At 43.2% G+C, this 27,231-nt stretch overlaps 1 long non-coding RNA gene across 2 annotated transcripts in view; it reads left to right on the top strand.

Annotated features, from left to right (window-relative positions):
* Positions 1-27,231, top strand: part of LOC111263166 (uncharacterized) — a 74,141-nt gene that overhangs the window by 38,910 nt on the left and 8,000 nt on the right. For both annotated transcript variants that reach the window (XR_002682069.2, XR_002682068.2), the window contains exon 5: positions 7,491-7,646. This is a non-coding gene — a long non-coding RNA (uncharacterized LOC111263166). The remainder of the gene's footprint in view (positions 1-7,490; positions 7,647-27,231) is intronic.

Raw genomic sequence — 27,231 nt, 5'->3', positions numbered from 1 at the left:
AAAAAAGTGTACATATATATATGTACACTTTTTTACGAGTTACCGTTCTGATTTTACTAGACTAGCGAATCTACGAGACCGTTTTAAAGTTTCTTCGTTAGTTTACACATAAGACCCTGACACAAGTTGAATGGCAAAGTCGCCCACTATCGATCTTAAATTGATGTCCGCTTTTGCTGGAGAAGCTAGCGCTCTAAATCGCTGGCTTACCTAGCGCAAAACACGAAGGAACTCACACTGCACCAGATGGCAGTAGCAGCGACCATAAGCCGATCGAGCTGTAAGCATTTGTCGACGTTGAGAACTCCAGATGACTCCTTAGCTCCAAGAAGACTCTCTCTAGTTCGCCTCGTGGGTCTCCCTCTCATTGTAACAGATTGCTAATAAAACTTCATCGACTTATCGAGATGCGTTGCATCGAGTTCTCATCGAAGCCACTACAGACTCCGGAGGCCTCTCGGTCAATTTTGCGGGGCAAGCAGTGTTTATTCGACTAAGAACTTACTCTTAACTTAAAACACCAGCACAGTTACACCTTGGAAACATGTACGGCTAGGTGTTGCAACGTGGAACCGCCAAAGAATTCACTGGTAAGAGATCGACAGCCCCGCTGATCAACGCGCTGCACAAGAATCTTCGCGAAGTACACCTGATTGTGACATGAAACATGTTGCTGGGAAGTCGCTTTCGGTGCAAGTTTGAACTTTTCTTTGAGCTAATTCCAATGTCGAGCTTGTTTGTTAATCTCCATTTGCCTACCAATATAAAGGAAAAGTCGAAGGAAAGAATAGGACACAAATTAAGATATTGGGTAACTGTAATCATATCTTAACATATCATTAATCAGTACGTCAGTAACATCTATTATCTCTATCACTCCTTTTGATTAACAGCGCAATGGCCTAGCTGCGAAAGATTTTCACAAGCTCACATCTATTATAAATTAGAATTGAATGTATGGCTTAGCAAGGAGCGCGATTGAACTCTGACGGCCTTAAATCCTCTTCCTAAATGTCGAACCGTGAACAGCAATTGCCCTGTCCAGTGGGATGGAACGTAAATGTAAGGTGGCGGGCAACGCGACGAAAGAATCTTACGCATGACTAACAAAATCCAGATAGATGCAAATGTCCAGACATAACAATGTCGACCGCGACACTGACCACGAACGTTTCAACAGTTATTTGTGTTCCGCTATAGTGCGTCCTTTGAAAAGGCCTCTACTCTGTTCTAGTGCTTTTCTTGTTAACACGTTCGTCGGATGCATATAGAAATGCTTAGGGTCTGTATCACACAATGACTAAAAGGAATGCTAGTTTCCTCTGTTAGATAAATCGCTACCATACGATGTCGTTCAATGGTCATTAGGCCTGCTTCTAGAGTTCGACTTTCGACGCAAGCGTAGATTGTATGGGTCGGAAGCCCAATTGAAAAGTATGCCTAAGTTGGTAGTTCAAAGATTTGGGCGACGTCACTCTGAGATAATCTTGCAGTGTGTATGATTTACATCTAGACAAAAAACAACTGTGCATTTTCAATGTAAAGAAAGAACGCGGCACAGTTGATCGCGATTTGCTAAATCGAATTAAGTTCAAGTTCAGCTTTTAGTTATTTCTAGCTTTCTCCTAAAAATTAAATGTACAGATACAACTTAATAAATCACTAAATCTTGCTTTCCTAACACATCTAATGGTTATGACAAATGGCATATATTTTCATTGTGAGAAAATCTTGATCGCCTTAACTCGCCATGGCATAACAAATATGGCTGGAATTAGATAAAGTGTTATAGTTGAACATCCACCTACATCTTTGTCTACATAAACGCCTTTTCACATTGGCATCCTTCAATGATTCGCAACGATGCCAGCTACTGATCGGTTTTCATCAGCACAGCTTACGGGGAAAACCATCAATTGCGACGCGATGCATATAGAGTAAAAGGCCGCGCCTGTGCACGAGCCTCTCATCGAAAGCTGCTTCATCTGCAAACTACCAGGCGGGGCGAAGATCACCAGCGTTATGGGGTGCTTAGAGCACGATTCAAACAGAAGGGCGATGGATCACGGCGTCGGACAACTCTGGAGCGCTTTTACCAGCTGCTCCCGTTGTGGTCGCAGCTGGTTCCATTCGACCGCTGGTAATCGCTGACAATGGCTACTGGCTCCCAGAGAGAAGTACCGCGAGCTACACATACATTCAGGCGTCGACTGAATGGGCCCACGGTGAGGTCGAAAGTCCAGTACTAGCTGCCAATGCCTACTCCGTTTCTGATTCACCGCCGATGAAGGGGTGTAAGGAAGCTGTTAGTTGAACGTATCAGGCCGTGCCCCAAAAGAGAAAATGAACAAATCTACAAGACTAGATGGTCGCATGTTATGTGTATACTAGATATAGAAAAAAAAGTGTGACATGTCAATAGACGCGCACGAAGATTTGGGGATCCGTGAATGGATGCGCAGGGTAATCCTTCAAAGATTGGTTGTAGAGAGACTCGTTGAACGGTGATATGTTCTGGGCTGCGATAAATATCTTGGTAATACGGGCGACGTTGTCAAAACATCTCGTAGATACTCTATAGATGATTTCGATTGTCCGTATGGTAAACACTGAAATGTACTCAAGGGAACACCCACTTCGCAAGCAGTTAGACAGAACTATCAGCCGGCATGCATTATCGGTAGCCTAGATGCTTTGCTGAATGATGAGGTACACATACTTACATCTAAGGGTTTACCGTTGTACTTTTATAACTTTTACACTGTGTAGTTATTAGCTAGTGCAAATTAGTAAGTTAGAAGATATATACTTTGAAAAGATACCCTCGCGCATGCATCAATGAGAACGAATATTATTTCCTATTGACTATCTTCGTGTAGATAGCGTACACTCAATTAACATGATTAGATAATAGGAAATTTCAATCATGGAGGTGTTTGAAAATTCTAAACATAAAATTCCTTTCGTAACCCCCTTGAACCCAATCACTTGTCATAAGCAGCGGGATTATGACTTAGAATAAACACAGCTTCTGATTTGGCGCATAAAGAAACGCTTTTCCATTCTTTTCGCAGCATTTTCTTTATCTCACCGGAGAAAACGTTTCACAACCAATACATCGACCTATAACGTTATATGGCACCAACTTTTAAATAAACTAACATAACTGCCCCTCGCACTGTCTCACCTTTGTTGTCTTCCTTTGCCCTTATCTGTCATCCCAAGCATTATCTTTGACGTTGACGCTGAAGACCTGGTTGAGTGCGCACAACGTGCGTTCGTACTCAACTACCAGAAAACAACAACGACAATGGGCAGAACTCGGAAGGCTACCAGACGCCACGCGACTTCGGTGATAAACACTGGATGATAAAAGGCACCGCAAATAGGAAAAAAACCACCTGCTCGGGCCGTGTAGACAGAGCGCACAGCGGATCATAACGGGAATTGTATACATATATATACAATTTAACATTATCATATTAAGGAAAGCGGTGAGCGATGGCGCGGAGCGTGTGTCTACTAATAACGAAACAAACGAAAAACGTCGACCTTTTTGCAGGAGCCGGTGGGGGCTGGATTTATTCTGTCTATAAGTTCTGTTGTCTGTAAAAAAAAACATGATGCTTCTATTTATTGTATCGTAAATTCTTATTATCTAGTTGTTCTCTCTATATTCTATGTAGCAAAGAGCATATTGATTCAATAGGATCTAACTGACTTGGCTTGCGCTACTTCTCTAATCCATGTTCAGCAAACGCAGTCGCCCCTACCTCTCTACCCTCTTTTTTTTTCATTACTACCTCGCCCACCAAACACCGGAGTCCGGAACCGGAGGCCATCTGGTTGTCCCGCTAGAAAACCCAATGTCAGAACCGGCTGGCGGAAGGTCTGGCGTTCGGCGGCGACTTTGCACGAGCCTGAGGCCTCGTGTCTGCTACCAGAACAATCCGCCCGAATGCTGCCGGAAACTGCAACGCTGGTTGCTCGACTGTGGGCAATATCCTTTCCCATTTCGAAACCTGCTTGAGATGTGGGGGAAGGAAGAGGTTGTCGGAGGTAGTCGAGGATAGTCGGTTGATCCAACAAAAACGTAGTCGCAGCCACCCCACTCGTGCTGATACTGGGGGCGATGCCATATCAAGCGCACGTGCTTCTCCGAGTTAAGCGCTGTAGTGATAATAATAATGTTAGTCGCGAATGGGAAAACGGGTGCAGCCACGGCAGAGGCTAGAGAAGGTCAGACCTAGCATCAGGTCTGGGTTTAGTGAAACAGCAAAATTTGAGCACGTCGGGTAGGGACAATCGAGACGGAAGGAGCGACAAGCGTGAAAGGGGGCATTTTTGTAACTGGAGTTCTAAAAATTGCGGGAAACTTTTTTGGATTTGTCAATCATGATGCGTTTGTACAGCAGACTCTACACATATGTGGGTGCATAGATTATTGAGTTTGCGCTCGCCAGATGGCACAATCTATTCAGGAAGATACAGCCTACATGGGTATGGTGACAGCGTAAGGTAGACTGCGGAAATCGTAAAAGCTAGTCGTCTGCGTCGTATGTCGCAGGTGGTCGTATTTTCATGAAAGGAACATCAATAATAAGGCTATTATTATTATCTTCCTTTTTTCCTGTGACGAGGTGTTTGCATTGCGTCTTGTCATTCCGTAGGATTTAATTAATTTGGCCGAGTTTAATAGAAATAATAATCAAACGCTACATAAATGCGCAGGAAAATTAATTGTATGCGTTATTTTACATAGATAAGGTTACACATTACATAAAGTGTTCTTCTACGAAACAAAATGGAGGCACGAATAACTAACAGAAAGTAGCTAATTGTCCAAGAGGCTCGAAACTAAAAACTCAGAAACAATCATAGTAACGTACTTTCATCTTGGGTCTAATTTGTGTGTATTCTCATGTATCTGGTCATGTATAGAGTCATTGCGTGTACTCCTTCTAAACCTGTATTTACTCAAAAATACATAAATTAAGCAGCTAAGACTTCTACCACAGGTCTTAACGGGCAATGATCTCTCCGGGCGCGGGGGTCGATTCCTCCATCTCAGCCACCAACAAATCAGTCAGTCCCGCATTTACTAGTCATCAGGCGAGAGGCAAAATTTCCCTCTCTAACCTAGTACGTTGAGTGGTTCTTAGCGTTTAGCGCTGGTTAACGCTAGCGCGTTTCTGGTCGCTGTAAAAACACTATCGCAGAAACGTACTGCATCGAGGAGCTGTGTAATGCAACATCGCGTAACACAACATAAACCAGTCAGTAGAATGCTTGATACTAGTTAGAAGTGAATACGGTTGTAGAATGGAGGCGCTGACTCTCTGGGGGAGTTCTAAATCTACCAGAACGGTCTGCGTCCAGATGGTCGGCGTACAACAGCACTCAACGAGTCAGGCTGTCGCTGCTGGCGAAGCAGGTCTCCGATATAGACACTGTGGTCGTTCACTCGTTCAGACTTTCTCGTTGAGTAGAAAGAAAGAACACACAGGCTTTGCACTTGCAGAGTGGTAGATCTGCGTTCGCTAGGGCTTTCGATGGCAGAAGGCACCGCTCGAGGTTTGGGGGCGGCGTGGTCTGAAAGCGATGGCCTGTTTTTTTGAGGTTTCGGAGTTCTCGGACGCACATCTGAGGACGCGCAGCTCTATGGGTGTATTTCAGGGGGTCCGATACCCGTCAAGGTAGCACGCATACGAGAAAAATAATGTCTATAGAAAGTGAAAGCTGACTGAACTCATCTGAATAGAACCAAACAAGCCAAAGAAGGACGGAGCACAGGCGTCTATCTGCACAGAACATGCTCAGGCGTATCGTGGAGAGTAAAAAATCATGCGTCCCTATGATGCACCTAGGGTTCATGCAGACGCTGGGCGTACGTCGCAAAACGGGTTTGGCCCACATCACGACCAACTATGCCACTAAACATACCGGTACGAGAATCCAGCGAGATGAAAACGAGAGTAATCGCCAGTGTATAGTTTGGATAGTACTTGCGACAAACACCAACATATATTGTCTGGCTGAGTTTGGTGCAGACGAAAATGACGAGATAGCTCATAATGGCGATGATGGTGTTGATGTTCTTAGTGAGTGTGGATTGGGTCAACGCATGCGGGTGGCATGGAGCTAATGGTGAAGTACCCATGGGGCTAACAGGGTTTGATGCCAGGCTGGTGCCTGATTTTTGGGAGATGCACCTGGATCGTTCATCAACTTCTGGTTGATGAGGCAATCTGATGCCGATCTGTGGCCCTCTTGCACTTGAAATGATAGGGGATGGATTGAATGTACAAAGTGCGGAAATTGCGTATGAACCTTAGAGGAAAGGAAAAATAAGCTAGGTAAATTTTGTTTAATTTGAGCTTCAATTGAGTGAAATGTCCCAGATCTACGCGTTGCCTTACCAGATAAAACACCGTATACGAACCGTATAACATCACGCGTTACTTGGAAGTGTTAAACACCCCCGGTACTTGTGGCATATTACTAAGCACTACAAATATTGAGATTTTCGGCAATATCTTTCTTTTAAAAGTTTTATTACGGCTGCACTGCTCATCACACATGTCATTTACTCAGCTTCATTTTGTACTATTTCGAAATTAGTATTTTTTTTATCGTTTCGGTAAAAGAATGCCGTATCCGTTCGGTCATGTTAGCGCCTTCCTAGTTAATATAGAAAACTCTGTCTTGATGCTTAATTACCACACAGACGTCGTTCGTGTTTTACGTCCATATGTGAACAGTCACAAATACTACACACGCACGGAACGGTACATGTACACGCTTGGATTCGAACCTAGCTACCACGTGTCCCACAGGTCACCAAGCGATCGTCGTTGGTCGTAGGCAACAGCGAACGAGCTACGTCGTCGACTGGCCGCGCCTTACAATTAGAAGGCGCATCGTTTGGCATATGGCGATAGTTAATTTACAAACTAACTGTAGTCACCAGCTTGTATTTTAAACCCAGCTTTTCAATGTTCCGTTGAATCAACAACTGAACATGTGTCTATAGTGTAGAAAATCAGAAGCTGTTATATGGCGATTAAGCGATGTACTGTTTTTTAACGCCAATTTTCAGCTAATTTCATTCTGTGAACGAGCCCTCTTTGATGTAGTATGAAAAATCTGCTTTTACTAAACAATCTAACCTTGTATCTTACTCGACATTCATGGAGTCACTTTGATAGACCTGTCAAAATACACATCTCCGTACTAGCAGCCGAGTACGATACGTTATCTCAGATAGGGCTGTAGTATTTCCTAGTATCTCTCTCGTCTTATCCGAAACGCCGCCGCTGATTAGCTCAGCTCGTACCTGAATCGAACTATAGCGGACTATATTAGATGAGATAAAATAATATGCGTATAGTTACTACCAGATTCATTGCCATGTAGCTACTAGCTAGGCAGTGACTGTTTTGGGGTGGACGGAACCATTCAAGATCATGCGATTTATGGTTCTTTTCCAGGTTGTTGAACACAATGTGACCGGCTTGCGTAGCAGGTAAAGGGCTGAAAAAAAAGTGAGTCGAGTTCTAGGTGGGCCAGTTCCTGATTTCGTGATAACCTTCGTGATACACCTCGCCATCAGTTCATCCGTCGTATCTGTAGCGGTAATTCAGGAGGTAAATTCGCTGAACACGAAAAATTATACATGAAATGAATGAACGTTTAGACGTGCTAAACAGATAGATTCGTCACTGATTAGTACGGACCGGAGATGCGGTATAGTTTCTGACACCTCGAAATCGGGAACTCGATGCTAAAATGAGTACTATAGTTTATCTTGTTAATAAGCTACAGTTACATCCAAAACCGACCTAGCTACTTTAGCTTCTGCAAAGGCATCAGTTATAACCGATCTACCTAATTACATTGTACTCAAGCATAAATTTGAAAGAAGGCCCGTTTACACGCCTACCGACAATAAATGGCCTCTTCGATTATCGATTTTAGACCACAACGATCAAACGTTTTTCTACCAGGTTATTACATTAAACCCACGTTTTATTTCGCGACGTTTACTTTGAAAAACTTGTCCAAAAAAAGATTATCAAGTTATAGCATCCGTCTGTGCCTAGTGCACAAACGGGGTCAGACGGAACATGCCAGGCACACGTCTGCGCGGGCAAATCGACCGACCACATCTCACGGAGTAAAAAACGAAGAGTAACGTAGGTTTCCTTTCCTACTCGTACCACGTAAGCCTCAATTTTAGAACGACCTTGCTTTCTGCCCCCCCCCCCCCCCCCATTAAGAGTCCATCGAAGATTACTTCGTTTCTAATCCCCTGAGGTTGCTAATCGGCAATTTCTAATGTCAGATACAATGCAACGGCCTTGGCCAGCTCGAACTGTCTGCCGTGCGCACTTTTCTATATTGAGGCGGCAGTGATAGTTGTTGCCGTTGCTTTTACTCAACAGAAGCAGGCATCTGTTTCTGTAGCGTCGAAGTATGAGTGCGCTGAATGCTAAGCCTCTCTGTAGATTTGTCTCCTTTTTAACCTACCTGCATTGAGTGGAGCGGTACCGAATCGAGCCGTGTGCAATCGGCGACAGTGCATTCGGTCCCGAATAAAGCAGCAGTAGACAGGGTCACTTCGGGAATACAGGCGGAGCACACGCTCAGCGGCTCACGACGCACGACTTTCTCCACCTGACTTCCAGATGTTTATTGTATACTAGTGACTCGTAGGTACATGAACTCGTCAAGACCCATCGGCAGATGATCAGCGGCGGAGAGCCTGTACAGACAGCAATATGCGCGAATGCGTTTAAAGCGAACGGAGACAGCGGCGTCTGCGACCATATCTCGTCTACGCTTGGGTTCAAGCGGTTTGGGTTCGAAATCGAGGACTCGCCCTGTCTGGCCTGATCAGGTTAAACACACTGGAGTGACTGAGCGAAGACTCCATCATAAAGACAGGTAGTACGTTTGCTCTTTGTGTCAGGGTCGACAAACTAGCAATGGAACATATGAATAAGCTCTGAGTCAATGGAAGCTGAGTAGGCTTTCGTAGAAGTGAAACCTTGAAGAAGTAAGTTTACCTGTCTGCCTAAAGCCTGAGTGGCGCACGCTCATAGGTTACGACAGCTGTAAGACCAAGCACGCGCGCCATTAGAAAGGACCACTTGTGGCCTAGAAACACCGAGACAAAGCTTACTTAGAATGAAAAGATTTTATGTCGTGAGCTCTTCTATCGGTAAAAGTGGTTGAAGAATATCCAAAAAAAAGGAATACGAAAGTGCACGAATTACTTTCCCATCTTGCCGAGCCTCTGATAGGAGACTATTGGTCTGAGTAAAGGGGGATTTGTGAATACACGTTTGTCGGAACTATTCAAAATTATATGTGGAAGTCTTTCAGAGTCTGAACATCTGTGGATCATTTGAGCTAATAGGTGCGAACCCATTTCAACCCAAACTGACACAAATCTTCCAGTAATTGTGTTTTACAAAAATCATACTATGAACTAGTTATTTAGCTAGCCTGTAATCAATCCAAATACGGTGGCACTGTTCCACACATATTGATGTATCGGAGCGGTTAGGTTTTTGGTAGGTTTTTATGTTAATCCGTACAAGTCATGAGTTATCTTTAAATCGGAGTGCTTTCAACACTCCTATGTTGCACTACGCATCAATGAACTTTTCGCTCATTTTATCTGACAGAAAAACATTTGATGCAAAACTCGTAGCGGCCAGCGTTATGTTCGCAAATCGCAATTTCACTTTAAGAATGACAGCGTCCAATTAGCGACCGTCAACTTGTCGCAAACACGAGTCGCCTGCGACACTGTACGACGAGCGAAGGCCAAAATCCTTCGCAATCAGGTTATCCGCCTTCTGGAATGATAAGACCACAAGCCCACTCACGGCCCATGCCCCATACAACCACAGTCGATGATGATCAGAGGTACGCTTGTCCCCGTTGTTGCATCGCCGAGTCAAATAAGATCAAAACCGCTCCGAGAAAGTCGGCCCTTTGCTATGTACTTACGTACGTGAGTGAGTGCCCCTTAAGCAGAGGCTCCGTACGTGTTTTATCGACACTAAGGGACGCTTGCTTTTCAGCTATTCGCGACCCTTTTTAACGATATATCACACCAATACTTCACCGCTTGTTCCTGCAAACTAGTGCTATTCTAGGCCGTTATCTGCTATTCTCTTTCTACATATGGCTAACCTTCACCGAAAACATTGATGGCCCTTCCCTATCTTCTCCTTCTCCCTGGTTGTGAGGTTTATTTCGATGTTGCACAATGCGGGCACTCGTAAATTGTCATCAGAACTAGCAGGACACCTCTTGCACCTCGTGGTGAGTACCTGTCTTCATATGCGGGCCGAATCCTCAAGACTTCAAGAATGATGAGCCGTTGTTCTCAAAAGGGCATGTTCAATGCATTTGCGGCAAAGGCTGACAATCTCATTGATAGCAATGCACCACAGACAAACACTGATCGAGGCTGACATTGATGAACTTTATGATTCCGAGGGTGTTCGCTCAATCTGCAGATAATGCGGGATTTCCAACAGATTGTGGCTGGCATGCCTGAGAATCTTTGGGCGGCGTTCTTGTCAAAAATGGTTTACAGCTCGTTGAAGCTCACTGTGGTTTTTGTTGCGGTAAGAGGTTTCTCACATGGTTATAGAGACACTCAACAAAAACAGAATAGTCAAAAAAATTATTGAGTCGCTGTATCATACAATAGTTGAAAGATATAATACTCATTGGTAGGTTGGGCTTGTTTCTGTTATTTGTACTGTAATAATGAGCTGTATTCAGTGTGCAGAAAGGGAAAAAAGATCCCTTACTTATTTTCCATTTTATTCAGCTAAAAGCCTAGTTTTTTTCCTGTGATCAACCCTATTCCGGTTTGCAAAGTTCCATATATTTTTTTAACATTATTTTTGGATTAATATTATTACATCACAAAGGTCAAATTTTTTTGGGAGATATCGTAAGAGTATCCGATTATTGAGAAATAGCGAAACTTTAGTAGCTTCATTATCATATGAACTAAATGATCCAGGTAAGTTATTGGACACTGGTACTGAGATTTGTTTATACTGAAATTTAGAATAACTTTTGTTTCTATATGTCTCCATAGCTTTTAAGAGCATCCTTATATAAAGGGCAATTGAATTATCGATTTCAAACACAGTTTGAGCTGCGACTATCTAATCTGACCATCTAAGTTGTCTTAATCGAAATGTCTTCAAGGGTTACTTATCCACTTATGTATGCCTACGGCAGCTGACTATTCGAAAACGTATAGCACTATGTGATCTTTGAAACCCATTGCGACCTAGTGATACATTAGACAGAAATTTATCGATACTGATCTTCGAGCATAAGATTCTGATTGCTTCTTAAGATGCATCCGCAGGCCCTCTATACAAGTGACACGTTCAACGCATCGTCAAATTTTCGCCGGCCACCCGGCCATCTTTTTCGTGAGCAAGGCAGGCTTTGCTGTTTTCGAGCTATAGAGTTGCCTGTCGCGCAGCTGGGCCTCGAACTTCAGCATCAATAACGCTAGAACTAAGCATCCATATCGCTACTATATCACGCAGCGTTCGCTGATTTGTTGACGTCACGGCAGCTTGTGTTGTACGCGAATTGTGGCATGTCAATTTGTCTATCGTTAGCACTGTGCCTCTTATACTACGGGCGGTCCGTTAGGTAGCCTCCGACCGCCATAGGTTCGCCAGAGATGGCGATCGCCACGCGCCATAAGGACGACTAGGTCGGCGTTGTTATCAAAAGCAGAAAGTGAAAATAGCTTTTGATTATTGTTAACGATAAGAGATACAAATACAAGCTCAGGGGTCCCGTTAAGATCGGCCGAGAACTATAATCGTTTCGTTTAGAAAAATGCTTTTGAGAGAAAATGTCAGGAAACTGTGCCTAAAAGCGAATGAACTAAAGTTTTCATTGTAAAAAAAAATTGGCCTCAGAGGAAGGCACCGTAGCAAATTATTTGGGATATTTGAGCTATGTTTTATCAAATAGCCAATTAACTGAAACTTAACACAGATACATACAATGTAATACCTAGTTTTTATCTAAGTAGTGGGCAGCAGCTCTCTCTATGAAATGCTTTATCGTTGCATGAAAACAGCAGCCAATGAACAGATAAATGGCCAACAATAACTCTGCACCCTCCTTCGGATCCAGGGAGGTGCCACCCCCGTTACGCTTCCCATATAACGGACGCGCTAGCGCCGTTGGATCCGTAGGACGTCTGATGTGATACCGACGTATTATCATACAGAAAAAAAAGATACACACAGGATGGGGTAGAAGACTTGTGATAGCTTGAAAAATACTTCGATACGTGAATCACTTGAATTTTCGATATTTACGTGATATGCGTATTGAAGAAACTAAAGGCTCCCATATTGCCAAGACGATTTTGGCTTCATCCCGTATATACATTTCTGTAATGAATAGAATGATCTTCATTAACCACTATACTTTCTTGATGCGTTTTCTACCGCTGTTAATGTGTTAGCCACAAGAAGAAACTAAGAAAACTTTAACCAATATTTACAGTACCGTCGATAACACTTATCGGTTATTGCGCTGAGCAAAGAGTATAGCAGCAGCCGATAGGCCCAAGACAATGGTTGGTTTTCGACTCGGTCGCGTAGCTGAATAGGCCTTGATAGACGCTGTGTTGCCGCTTCGCTGACGTTCGGTTCGGATAGTGAGGCGGCATGTGGTTTCTGGCCTGTGGGAACGGAAGAAGATGTCCGGATAGGTTGGTACGGCGCGTTCGATTGACGCCTGCGGGTGTGAGGATAGCATTAGCGATTCGTGCGGCGGAAATGAAGCAAAGTCTCATCGATATTTGATCTTTATTAGCCTGAATTACGTCTTGCGTATATTAATAGACTTGATAGATCGACGTACTGGTGAAACTGATTCTATAAGTTTTACCCTTGACCATTAAAGACAGAAAAATATGCATCTTACACTTCGAACGTCTAGAAAGATGCGGGATGCCGTAAGCGAATGGTTGGCACAAGGTCAAAAAACGGGACTTTAAAATCCTCTGAAAAATCCCTGTACGAAGCCAAGTTCCTAAAGTTCAGTGAGTGATCTAGTCACCTACTAAATTTCCTATAGAAAAATATTCTTACCATTATCAATTAGTTAGTATTAATTTTCTGTCTGTAAAAAACGCATTCATGTACACAATTTACAACGATATACATTCGGAGTACAATACGATCAAGGATTACAAGAATTGTTGAAAAATAAATCGTTTTTATCGACGTTTACCAAATAACTAGATGTATGAAGTTGCAACTTCACAGGACTTTGAGTTTTTAGTTACCAAAAATAATCGGTCTATGTTTCGCGTTTTTCTCTTTGCGGCATTCCCCTTATTCAGAACGATGTATTTTTTGTGCGCGATTGTAATATCCCCACCGGTGCCCACAACGTTCTCACAGGCACGCTCGATTGACTCTGATTGAAGAAAGAAATCCACGCCTATGAGAGAATCGTCCCCCGCCACATGTAGACCACCGAGTACCGCCGGGACTCATCCTATTTCTATAATAAACGCCAATACGCCCAAACATAATGGACATCTTCCCATGCATATGTATACGTACACAAACATAATTCCGCAAATTATATCTGGAATAATTGATCCAACAGCCATGGACGAGCTGCGTCGAATATCCCAATTCTAAAATGCTTTTCAGATAGTATCGTATTCCTATCTATATCTGTTCACTTGAACGTCTGTCTAATATGTACCTATCCTCGAAAACAACACGTTAGGCGGACGATTTGGATGTGTTTGAAGATGAAACCGAGGTTCGGGAGGCGCTCAGCAACAGGAGTAACCTAGGCTGGACTCAAAGAACAATGTTTCCCCCACTGAGAACTTTGGAGTCTCAGATATAGCGGGTTCGTAGCCTCTTCAAAAACAACCGATACAGGTCGATTCGTTAATAGTTACCGTTAAAGCGACCAAATTGTGGGAACGTATTTCGCTCTGGTTACCCATAAAGACCTAGCCCTTTCGTTATGAGCGTACGAAGCTCTTCGGTGTTGAAAATAACCAGCTTGCTTGCGATGCATAGCCATACCATGAACGAGGTCCGGCACTTCATTTAAACTGACCGAACTTAAACCTCATATAGAGCGTCAAATAGAAGATGGCGTTAGTTATTTTATTTTGGCTTTCAACTTGCGTCTCATTGTCTTACGAATGAAAGTTAAACCGGTTGATGCGCAATCCTAGTGATAAGTTCGAGCAAAGATTTTTGCCCTGTCACTCGGTGAAGACCAATTCCTCTTTGGTTCTCAGCACCCGACTATAATATAAGAATCTTGAAAAAAACAACGCTAGGAATAATCAAAGGTGACTGAGCTCGGCAGGCAGGTGGTGCTTCTGAGAAATCACAAACGGTTATTGCTGCACAGACATTGCCGGTTAAAACAGGTTTAGGCTCTGATTCTCAGCTCGTAAACGAACACGGGTAAGAAAAGTGAATTGGAGATTCGCTAAGAAGCAATTTTTGTGCGGTCTGAGAACTGTAGCAAGACCATACATTATTACACGACAGCTTCGTGCATCCTGAAGTCTCTATTTGAGTACGACGGACCCTGCAAATTGAAGCACTCTCAAGGAGCAACGACGTTTAGTATAGGAACGACGATAGGAATCAACTAGGCTGAGACTTTATGAAATTATACTTAATAATGAATCATATATGTCACTAACGTATCAGCCTGGTGTGGATGCTTTATGTATGTAACTAGATTAATATAAAACACTGAATAGAAAGTTCTCCCTGACCGTGTTGCCTTGAGTTAATCAACAGCATAAATGAACATGTGTGTGCACTGATTTATATTTAAAAAGCAAAAATTAATTTATAGCAAAAAATCCGATACTCTCCATAAAGTCGATTGGCTTCCTCAGAAAGTCATGAAGGAGTCATGAGAAGGAATCGCAACGCCAGTATGAATGTCAATATCCCACACGCTGTCACATAGGCGTAGCTCTTATATTGAATATGTATTCGCAACATCTATAGGATATACGTACCTATACCATTGAAGTTAACTCAAACCCATCTACTTGTTTTGAGCAGCACTTCCTGTCACATGACTTCCAGCGCTACATACGAGTGCTGCCTTGGTTTTACCACATATTCTCGCTTCGGTCGAAAACCAACCCGGGTCGAACACCAGACTTCGTTTCGTTCCACTCCACAAACCGCATCTGAGAGCCTGAAGCGGCAAAGATCTGCCACTGCCTGTCGACCGCGAAGCGCGCCCACCGGTAACTGAAGGTTCCCTTCATGATGCCATAGGTTTTGTTGCCTGTCTATAATGTTGTGCACCGGAAACTCGTCACGTGGCTGTCGACCCCGTACGTAACACAACATGCTGTTTTATCTGACACCACCAAGATAGGTGTTCCCTTTCAAGGTCTGGTTGATTCACTTTAGAGACTCAGGGATCTAAACTTACGGATATAATGACATCCTTATTACCCTTACTTACAGCAAGACTAGATAAGTTGGTGTAAGTAGAAAAAATATAATGAGAAACCAAAAGTACCACCACATTTTACTCGCAGACATTGTGCAAGAACAGACCCAGAAATACTCTCAGACTTACCGAAGTTCGTTTGCCAGCGAAATAACATAGCAACAACAACATTCTGTTAATAATAAGCAAAGTGTGATTACCGTTAAATCGACCCACGCCCATTGTCTGTTCACATTAAACATTGCCTACGTGTCTTAAATATTTAAGTCACCAAGCACGTTTGCACGTACGCCCAGGCTTTCCGACGCGGGTCGTGAAGCGCAGGTGTGCTATTATCCACTCAGCCCCGTAATGTTTCGTCTGCTAGTAGTCAACGGTTTCTATGATCTCAGTTCAAACGAGTTGAGCCGAGTTTATATACCATTAATATGACGCAGATCAGAAATAGGACGTCAGGCACGCCGGAAGCCTGAATCAATCTTATCGTCCGCCTTCTCTCCTTCGCTATCGAGACACTACCGATACAGCGGCAGCATGAACTTCATCATTATCATCACCAAGATCCATAATATCACCGAGGTCATCATCATCATCACCGTACAACGCTACCATGTCGAGCCAGCCCAGATTGGACCATGTCAGACAACCTCGTTTGTTTGTTTCGACCACGTAATATCATTCTACTTGTCGGTAGTACGCTCTGTTGATACTCACCCCGGCCTGCCATGTTCTGATCGGCATCTTTCACTCGTTTTAGGCGGTTGTCGTGTATCGTTGTTAGCGGTAAAAAAAATCCCGTCAGTTCAATGGGACTCTGCGCAGTTGGCACATACATCAAAGTTGAATGTATATCGTAATAATTAAAAGCGACCCCAAGCTAGGTGCTTGGGTGGAGTTGCCGTAATAGACATGCTGGGTATTGTTCAGTAAATGGTTATTTTCGGAGCAATCGGTCCGGCTTTGAGTTCCGTCGGATCACTGGAGTCGGACTCCGGTCTGATTAGAATGGTTAGAAGAGAAAATAGAAAGCGAGAGGAGGGATACTGCCACGCTCTAAATACTTGTACTGAAACCCACGCGCAAGCCAGAGTCAGCCCCGCAACATACGTCGTTCTATTGGAATACAGTGCACCACTATAATTACGTGACGTATCTGGTAGTTCGGGAAGTTTGAAAAAACAAACATTTACGAGCGCTCATTGCCTGTTCCTAAGTTTACGAAGTTTAGGTAAAAGAATTTGGTAGTTAACAATCAAGTAGTGGTGATTTTAAGGTTCTATAATATTTAAGTTCTGTTGCGATAAAGCGATTTAGCAGTCCAAACTTTTTTTGATCCTTAAACCCTACCACCGTATAAGTTATTTAGCTGTCAGAGCATACTATTATGGCTAGACGCATTCGCAAACACAGCTTTGAAGTTAAAGGTATTGCTTTTCTTTATTATGCCAATTGAAAGTTCTAGCGCTTTTTAACTAGAGCAAAACTTGAGTTCATCCCATCTCACTAGTTTTTCTGCGTCAAAATGAGCCTAAAAAAATCTTGGTCTCGTTGTTGCCATCCGCTAGTTTCCAGCCGCGAGTTTCCATTAGTCCGGGCACTCCTTCTAGCAATCATCATTTGTTTAAATCTTTGTTACATACATACAAGCTAAATAACGGCTAACAGCAAAATATAGGGTAAATTTGTGTGCATAAAATTGCTAATGTAGGACCATAAGCCTTAAAGCGCTGAAGTTCCAAGCGATCGAGGCTAACTACTATTGTCGGCCCCAGTTCGGGTCGTATCTCCACGGTTTTAGACGTTACCAGGCCCCTCCGGGCATTCAACCATTGTTCACAGTCTTTAACCCTCTTTTTTACACTCTTTTTTCATACAGCCATCTTTACCGTTTTCGGTTCCCAGGCAACCAAAACAGATCGTGCTCTGCAAAACTCACGAATTCGGCCCAGCTCCTTCGAGAGAATCTCAGTAGATGCCGACACCTCCTTCTGTCGGCGATTGTCATGAATGTATTAGCTCTTTGGTGCTATTTCGAAAGGGTTGAACACCCTCATGTAGGCTCCCGGAGCGGCATTTTCGAACAGCGGAGGACTCGCTAGGTATACAGGAATAATGTTTTGCTTATCTGAGCTGGGCGGATGCTACCAATGACGTCCGTGTGCCCGGCAACGGCAGGCATACGTGCCTGTTTCGAAAGGACAAGGGCCTTGATCGAACGATTCAGACGGCAGTAAATTTGATCGTGAACTTCGTCTGCATCGATCCCGAAAGTGAAATGAATAAAGCGGCATACAGAAAAAGCTTGTTCGAGTAAATCATGACAGCGAAGTGATGGACAAATAATTAAGCAGTTTAAAGATGAAACGCTGTTTGGCTCGTCAGATATCTTGCAAGGACAAATTCTGATAAAACAAAGGGCATGTCAAGTAAATGTTATTTGACGCAGAATTAGCTTCATTGATTGGACTGGGATATATATAAATGTGATATTAAACACCGGCGGGGGTTATCAGTAGTCTAGCAATGTTCCCTTTAATCAATTAGGCTCATACGAACTAGATGCAGGTAGCTGACAATGATTCTGTATTTACGAAACAATGCTTAATTATATGCTAATGATTTCTTTTGCACAACGTCAGCTACTACGATTAAATAGAATTATATAGCATTAGCTTAAGCTGCGTTTGTATTATATCCACATATCGAAAAAAATACTCTCCTCCCGTTAGCAGGGCAGAAAGACGTCCTTTTCTTATGTCACGGAGATAGTAGTGAATTCTTTGCCTTAGCGAGCTACGGAGGCGGACTATTTTGAAGGCAAGGCCCTCATCACGTCTGGCTATCACTGGGCGGCAGGAAATGAATCCATGTACTGTGTTTATTGTTGCCTATCATCAGTCATACAGTTTTCTTAACTGCGCCAGCTTATCTGCCGACATTTGCTGACGATCAATCGGTCTAGTTTAAATTGCTATGGATCGTACATTGGCAGGAATCAGTCGCCTCCTATAGCATTCCGACGGCCTAACAAGCAGTGCTCTGTGCTGTAAAGTAAACGTGCGCTCCAACCGGAAGAGGTGTGCGTGCATTAGCGTTCGCAGCTGTACGGAACAGAACCCTAGAAAATTCTCATGTTAAGTACAAGTCAATCAATCCTACTGACTATATCGACATAACTCAATAAAGGCGTTTTGGTCAATTGTCAGAAAAAATGGCGCTGCGAGCGTGAAAAGCAGCCTGAGTCCTGTCACTCTAAAACAAACCATTTTTATTTTGTTTGTCGTATAGCTCAATCAACGATTTGTTATGCGTCTACAATCACTGAGTAAATAACGAGCCAACTAAGATAATGTAGCGCAAGTATTAGTTCGGCAGGTTTGGATTTTCAGCGTTTATAGAATACGTCGTCTATGAAAATCGCGTTGAAGAAGGTGAATCGCCTTATCTTGTTCCTTTTTTTCAACCAACGATTTTCATTTGCACGAACTTTTGCTAAGTGCATTCGTTATTAGCCTCAAACAACGCCATTTATCATCGACCTTCAGTGAGGTTATCATCTTCAAAGCACAGCAATGGTTTAGTCTATGAAAACAACAGAGGAATTAGATGTCGGCTAGCTTTTTGCCCCATGCCTTGCCTTTTTTGCTCCCATCCTTCTCTTTCGTGAGTGTTTTTCTATATATCTATTCAAAAATTTCTTGAGTCTTCGTTAAATGCCACTTCGTACTCGTAACATATTTTGCCCTTGAAGAGCGCCCACATGTCGCTCTCATCTGTCGCTTCTACCAGAGTATAAGGGTATCGCTTTTGCATTATTTCTTATATTACGCTTACGTCTGTACTTCGTGTCGTGTAAGTAATCGTTGAACATCGAAGGAGAATCGGGAGGAACATAGGTCGGTAGCAAGACGTTGAAATCCATTCCAACGGTGGGGCCTTAACCTCATCAATGCAAACAGAACCTGCCACACCCTTATTTGAGTCCGATTCAATGGCCCTCAATTGCTTCGGCTGCTTCTGTTGATCGGTTATGGTTTTTGATGAGCCCGTGCTGGCAGCGTATTAGGCCACGTGTCGTCCTGAGACGAAATTATTGAGCCGCCCCGGTCTCTTTCAAGCCGTTTCACCGTCCACGTTAACCATCTGATATTGGACTTGTAACGTATTCTTACTTTGGATCATCGATTTCAATACCGCCCGCAAATGAGCCCACACGAAAGCGCGATTAGCTGACGTTTTCGTCGGATGACTTAAAGGGCACATGCAACGACGAAGACGGTAGGCGGTACCCGAGATGTAGCTTCTGTTGGTCGAAGTTCATACAAGACTAAGTACTTGCGTAAGTTAGTAAGTATATGCTACGACCATGCGAACTTCAGGGTACCCACAACCTTGAGCCGATTGTTCTTCAGTGTACCCTTCACGAAAACGTCCTGAAATGAGAAGGCGCAAGATTTAGGAAAAAGAGAATTAAGCAAACTTTTTTACCTCTATTTGTCAAGTATGTTAAGTGCAAATAGAAAGTACCCACAGTAGATCCATTCGTCATGTGTTTAATTTATAAGCGTCTTTAAAATCAGCTCAGGTGACTTAGGTATTCTTGAATAGCAGTATTAACCAGGAAGACGTATGAAGAATCTTTGTCATCGATGGTGCAGATTTTTGCACAGAACGTCTGCTGACCGTCGCGTGAAATCGAACTTCATTCGGTTACATCAACTGTGAGGTAACCTGGCTTCCTGGGGTGCGCTAATCGCTTACGCTTCTCGGTACCGACTAACGGCACGAGGCTACCGTACAGTTCCTTTGTGAACTCGATCTTTTATCGCAAACAAGCTATTAATCCGCTCTGGCAAATGATTACTGAAAAGTTAATTTCGAATAATTTAGTTTACCTTCAAATTAAGATCGTTATCATCGTTTAACAGATTCGATCTAAAACGGTTGTTTGAAGCATGGCACTAAACTGAAGACTAATCATTCGTAGCCATTGCTCTATTCGAAATGTAGATCCATATTGCCATGTAAATGCAGCTTTCTTTACGCCTATGTCCCACATTATATTTATATGACCTATATAATTTATGTGAGTGAAAGGAAGTTATCTATATTATAATAAAAGGCATTCATGTAGAATCCAGCTCAGATATTTGCTCGGCCTATTCGCTTAGAACCATTACTAGCGATACAGGCTCTTTGGCCTATCGGTACTACGATATCCATAAAACTATACCAAATAGTCGTACAATAATTTAAATTAAGTCTTCATGCCATATTGTATTTTTCGATAGCCCGATAATGTCACTTAGACTATATCTATTTATTATATTATCATCAAAAGGCTGTAATTACAAAACTCTAAGAAAGCCGAATTATACTTCCCGGGATAGAAAATTCATCTAAAGTCCCTCAGAGCTCGAGCCTGTTCAATTGAATCAATTTGGGCCTGCTATATGGTCCATTGCTAGCAAACTTTCAGTTGGAATCCGCTCTGTTGCTTCCTTCCTGATACCGCTTCTCGATGTTAGGCGAAAGAAGATTCGGTTGTTCACAGCCGTCACAGCCATGAACTTCATCGCATTGCCTGTCGTCTTCAAAGCGTGAATCTAAATGAAGAGTTGTTACTGTTGTCTAGCGAATAGGTAAAGTCGTTGGCGGAGCCGGCTTCGCAGGAGTACGGAGCGGCATCTCATCTGGCGCGCGCCAGATGATATTCGGGTCAACAGGAGTGGTACGGTCTAGAGCCTAAAGTAGGCACAAGTCTGCCTATGACACCGCTGGCCTACGAAACGGTCTTTGACGACGATGTCAGAACGATATTGGACAGCCAGACATCATCATTTAGCGAAGTGAACTGGACTAAGGTCGAATTCAGATATATAGATAAACCTTGAACCCTGTTGATGCCAGCGGCTGACTCGTTGCTGGTATAGCCATTCAGGTAAGTTGGCCTATGCTAGAGCCGTTCAGGTGATCGACTAACATGTGCAAAGGAGACAGGTCTGGTACCCCTAAAGCAAGTTGTGGACGAGCGAGTTCTCGGGATAGACGTCAGCCGTAATGATATCTGCCGTTATACCGGACGAAGTTCGGTAAACAATACTGTATTGGGAAATTCATTTCGAGTGGAGGAATTCGGTGCATAGCTAACCAGGTTACAGACGATAGAATAACCTAAATAAGTAGTACCCTAAAAGATTTACCTCAGATTATTAACAGCTTGACAAGTGACAAATCTTGGCGCTGCGGATAACATTGGTTTCTGTGTTTTACTCGCATTCATCTAAATACAGGCTAAAGTGAAAGTAGGTTTACGGTTAAGAACAGACCGAAGCACATACACAATAAAACAATTAAAAAAATATTAAATTCATAATTGTCAAAAAAATGACGAGCAATTGTCAATTGACACAGCATCGGCATCAGGTAGCCTACCTTCTCTCAACTTTAGACTGCCATTCCTTCCCACTTTCTATGCTGATGCTACCACAATATAGAGTCATCCATACACGAATCATTACGAGTTAAGCCGCTGGTGGATGGTTACCTCATTACCTGAGTAAAAACCAAATTCCTTGGTCCTTAGTATTGCGTATAGGTCACCATAGCCACAAGAAGCCTATAGGACTCTTATAAATTTGCTATGTTACAGAGTCATTAGTCGTTCTCACCCTCCATGAATATTGCTATGTCCGGTACGGTAGGGTTACATAGCGAGTGAGTGAACGCGTAAGGTCTTTCAATACCGCCGCTCTTAGAGATAGTTCTGCTAGCGCAGGTAGCCTGCTTCGTCGTACGCAAGTGAATTTTTTACTGCTACTTGCTAGGCTTTAAAGCTTTGAATAACCTTGGCTTGTCCTCGGGACCTGCTGCTACCTATTACCGTCCTGTCTGTCTATCCCACAATCAATGGCAGAGAAGATAGCGGATCACCGCTCGATCCTCTGCGATCTGTGGCTATGGAACAGACACACTTTCTAACGGAAATCGATTTTTGAACAGCAAGGTCAAGTTGGCCTACCACAACCTTCAGCAACAGACTTTACCATTGTATCGCGTACCCGCTCGATACGCGGTACCTGAAGGTGGCACACGTGGCTTACTTCACTAAGCACTATGTACGCTTGCATTGCCAGCACCTATTCCCGACGGAGTCCAAGGCACCCTCCCTTCATCTAAGAAGCCGCCGACTGAGCCAAACCTATCACAGAGTCCTTCCGCCCATCGGTGGCCTAGTGACACGAGTATCTGTTGCTGCCGCCGCAGTGCTTTTCTTCCGCTTTGTCTTGTCCTACGGCTTTCCTTAATTTTCTCCTTGAGCCAATCGCTATCTTCCGCTCGGCGCCAGGCGTCGGGCCGACTTGACGACCGCTCTTTGCGGAACACTTAGCATTCTCCCCACTCCGAATCTCCATTCGCTACACGTCGTTCTGGTATGCGCGTTACAATCGCGGGGTAGAGCAGGAAACAAAAGCAAAGACAAGCACGTAGAGTGGGCCGAGCGTCTCCCAAGGCCACCGGATGTGGCGCGGTTGCCTGTAATGCTCCGTTTCTCTCAGTTGCTCTCTAGCGAGCGCGAGCGTCCGGGTAAGGAACGCCGCTCAATACAATACCATATTGTATTGACATTGTCGCACGCCCGAAGCACGCCCAGAGCGGATCTATGGAGATTGTACGCCATTGAAGAGAACGCATTCGCGGCTTAGACGGCAGGCGGCGACGCCGGGTCGCGCGTCGCTTTCGCGATTCTATCAAGTAGTGCAGGTAATATAGCATACTTTAAACCTTAAACAACCCCTAGTTCCTGGCAGAGAGTTGGCTAGATATGGCTGAGCGTAGGACAAGCCAAACAGACGATCCAGACCCTGTAGCAGTACTAATGGCAGTGGCAGTGCTGGTAAGTAGTGAACGCATTAAGAGAGTTCTGCTAGCATTCGGAAAATTGGCAAAGCCAAAAGAACGAAGGCTTGGCAACATCAAATAAAAGAATCATTTAAAAAAGAACGAATTATCAGTGAAGAGAAAGGGGGAGACATCATTACACACGTAGCGCATGCGTAGAAACTCCAGATAGAATAGGACGCATATACGAACTGGGTGCCTAGACACGACTGAAGAGGTTTTTGTGCATAGCAGAAAGTGTAAACGAGACATCTGGGACGCTTGTGAAGCGAACGGTGAAGATAGTAATGATCAAGCAGAAATGTGTTTAGGGAGTACATACCCATGACAACAAGGAAAAAATGACAAGAAAAAAGGTAAATAGGAAATAAAAAGCTAAAAATATCATCGATGTAGTATCCAGCTTGGCCGAAGGCGGACGCATCTGCGACCGGCGGCAAAACAGGACCGATATTATTGTTTTTAAAAAAATGCATTCCGCAAAAGGCATTAAAGGTTTAAATAAAGATGGTTCCAATCCTTCTCAGCCTCTAAAAATAAAGATTGCTTGCCGACTGTACAAGTTCATGAAATATTCATAGCTACGTGTGTTATGGTGGCCAGCGTATTTTTTTGTTGACGCTGAGCTTGAGCATGGCTAACTGTATAGGAAATAATTAACGTAATTATAAAAGCGATTATGTGTTAGAAATAAATACAAATAAGCTTGAACTGCAATCAGAAAAAACTGGCTGTTTTTTCTGTCTTGGCTGTCAAGGGTCGCAACAATGTTCTTTTGATGCTTGTTACTGGATTGTCACCCCCCTAACCTAGTGTTTGTTTTTATATCTGATATTGTTTTTTCAGTACGCTTAAATCCTAATCTTTATAGAAGTCATTTAGGGACATGCTGTACATTTCCGTCCGTGCGCACCTTGTTATACAGAATGACACATCCTTATCTCCTCATCTTAATAACCTGTCTTATGGTTACCCTTGAAAGTAGACCACCCCAACGGTCTTGTACGAAAAATGAATCACAAGGAACTTCGCCCATCCCTTTGATCGTTCGGTGTGACGCTGATATCTGTCCACTAGAAGCGGTGAACTTACGGAAGAAATTATTGCTTATTTCTTATCTGATATTGATTGATATCATAGTTAGGAGTGGGGACGAATTAATATAGCAAACTAATGTCATAGAACTATTTCACTTCTTAGCATGGGGCTCGGGCAGAGTTCGTTGTAGATTTATGTAATGTGGAATAGGAAGAAGAAGCAAAAAAAAATACTCAAACGTACCCATACGTAAAGAGCTAAGATGCATCACAATCCAAGTCGCAGAAACGACGAGTCTATCAAGACTTGAGTTGACTCGTTAACCTTATGTAGGTAGTATTAACGTAGGACGAAAAAAACAGCAAACACTCACAAGAACAACGATCGATTTGCTATTTTTTTTTTGGCTAAGATTTTTTACGATTCTTTACTAACGGTAGCTGAAAACGCCCACCCGAAGGTGGCGTTCGCTCAGTGCACGTTTAAGCACATCAGAAGAATACGCTAGCTGTCAATAGTAAATCTTCCGTCTTCTCTTCGGTCCAGATCGTTAAACGGCACCAGTTTTTACTCCAGTTGTAAGGGTATCTAGAGCATACGATCACACGACTAGTTCCAGTTGCTACAACGGGTTATAGGGGAAACCCAATCCGAATATGGGCTGCATTAGTTAACCACTATCTTGTGAAGTTTTTTTCCGCTCTGTGTTTCTACTACATTTCACTATCGACATATGGTATTTATTCGAAAGCGGATTTTGGCTCGCGCGTCAAAGTGACTAAGCAAACGGTGAAACGAACCAAGTTCTTTAAATATACTGAAAAATCAACCGAAACTCGAAGACGTTATGTCGTTCCCTTTAAGAGTTAGAGGGTCGACGATGGTTGCAATGATGACCAACATGGTTTGACGTCAAAGCGTCAATAATAGTAATTATATCATATCGTACTGAACTAAACAAACAAGATCTTCTTTTGACGTATCTGGCCGTCACTGTCTGGCGAGTTTATACATCACATGGCCGTTTAGCTGGTAGAAGATGCGGAGTCGCCTAACTGAGATCACCCAGTAGCTAAGCATGCTCATACAGAGACAAATAACAGATCATGTTATTGCAGCGGATAGTCGATTTCTAATACGCAGGTATATTTCTATACTGTCCAGGTTGATATGATGGTTGGTCAATCTGCCGTACACTTATAATATTTACAGACCTTCAAAGTAATCGACGTGGTGGAAAACCAGCCGATTCAATGCTGTAGTACATTAGCGAAGAACAAGTTAAAGGACGGATGTCGCGTCGGCATAGCAATACTCGCCAATGTACTGCGTAGAAGTGGAAGCGGTCCAGCACGAAAAAGCCCGAAACTCAGGACTCTAACGCTGGCAGTGTCAGAAAGAGGCGGTATATGCAGTGTTGCTGCAGGGCGCTGGTTTGTGTGATGAACTGATAGTGACGATCGTACCGGTGCGACGCGAAGAAATAAAATACCTTTCTACCGGAAGCCAGCCCAACCGGAAATCGATGAAGTTACCCCATATATGTTGGCATTGATCAGACGAGCACAAGTCGACAGACAACACGACGCCGGCTCAAATGGGTCTACGAGTTCGGTATTCAGTGGATGATATCGGCGGCGAAGCACATCCCGGGGATGGGGTGCACTGTTGGTCTAAAAGAGAGATGTGGGGAAAGAAATACCCCTCGAAACATGCGTTGTGACCCATATTTCATAATCGCTGCATCCGCCCACGATACTGTGGTACTTATTATCGGGGAATAGAGAGTCAGCTTTCGAGAATGAGTGACACCAACCGTTCTTGCGAAATAAAGTCTGTACAAGGTGAACGATAAGGTCTAGAACATTGTGTGTACAAAGTGTTTTATATGGAACTTTCGGTTAGAATTTAAAGGGTAGAGACATTACGCATATCATACCTTCTCCCGCAATCGTTTCTTTTGCCAGCAACTTGGTATTGGTAATATTCTAAGTACTGTTGTCGCTGTCTTTGGAACTCTCACTACAACCTTATAGGTCAAAGGTTTCTATTAAGTTATATATATCTACAATTATCTCGCTTACTATACATTATTATCATGTGGTGCTAACGAAAGCGTAATTCGTCGACAAACCGTGTCCGGCCGGTTGAGATCACACATATAGTTTCGTAGTAACTCAGATTTTCTAGTATACTGAATACGGTCATTTTGCCATAAGCATTTAGATTTATCCGACTCTTGTTTGATACTTTTTCTGTGGTACCATGAAATGTTAGTGACTAACTTAATTCCTAGCGCAAAATTGTAAATTTTCTTAACCTAGATCAACTTTAAACGCCATGTCAAGTATCGTTGCGATTAAAAGCTCTTAATTAGATTATAACTGTTGATGAAACAACACTTTTGTTATAGCATATGCCTCATTGTATAGGTGATATTGAACGTTCACGATTTGCTTTCTATCTATGAACGACCAAATGCATACAATGTGGATACGAGTCTGTGTGTTTACACGGCTGCCGAGTGCATAAACGATCTTCGTTTTGTTGTCTGGCTAGCTATTATGACCTCACCCGTAACTGTCATCTAACCGGAAATAGTTTGACCTAGTTGTTGATTGAAGATGATGCAGAGAGAGGAAATGCAGCTCCGCAAACCTATCCAGGCAGGATCACGATCGGGTCATATATGCGCCGCATGACGAACCTCTCTTTCCACATCTGAACTATGTACACTACAAATGT

Source organism: Varroa jacobsoni, unplaced genomic scaffold, assembly GCF_002532875.2.
Source record: "Varroa jacobsoni isolate VJ856 unplaced genomic scaffold, vjacob_1.0 scaffold_739, whole genome shotgun sequence".
Classification (NCBI taxonomy): Eukaryota; Metazoa; Arthropoda; class Arachnida; order Mesostigmata; family Varroidae; genus Varroa; species Varroa jacobsoni.
This window is presented reverse-complemented; position numbering and strand designations above follow the sequence as displayed.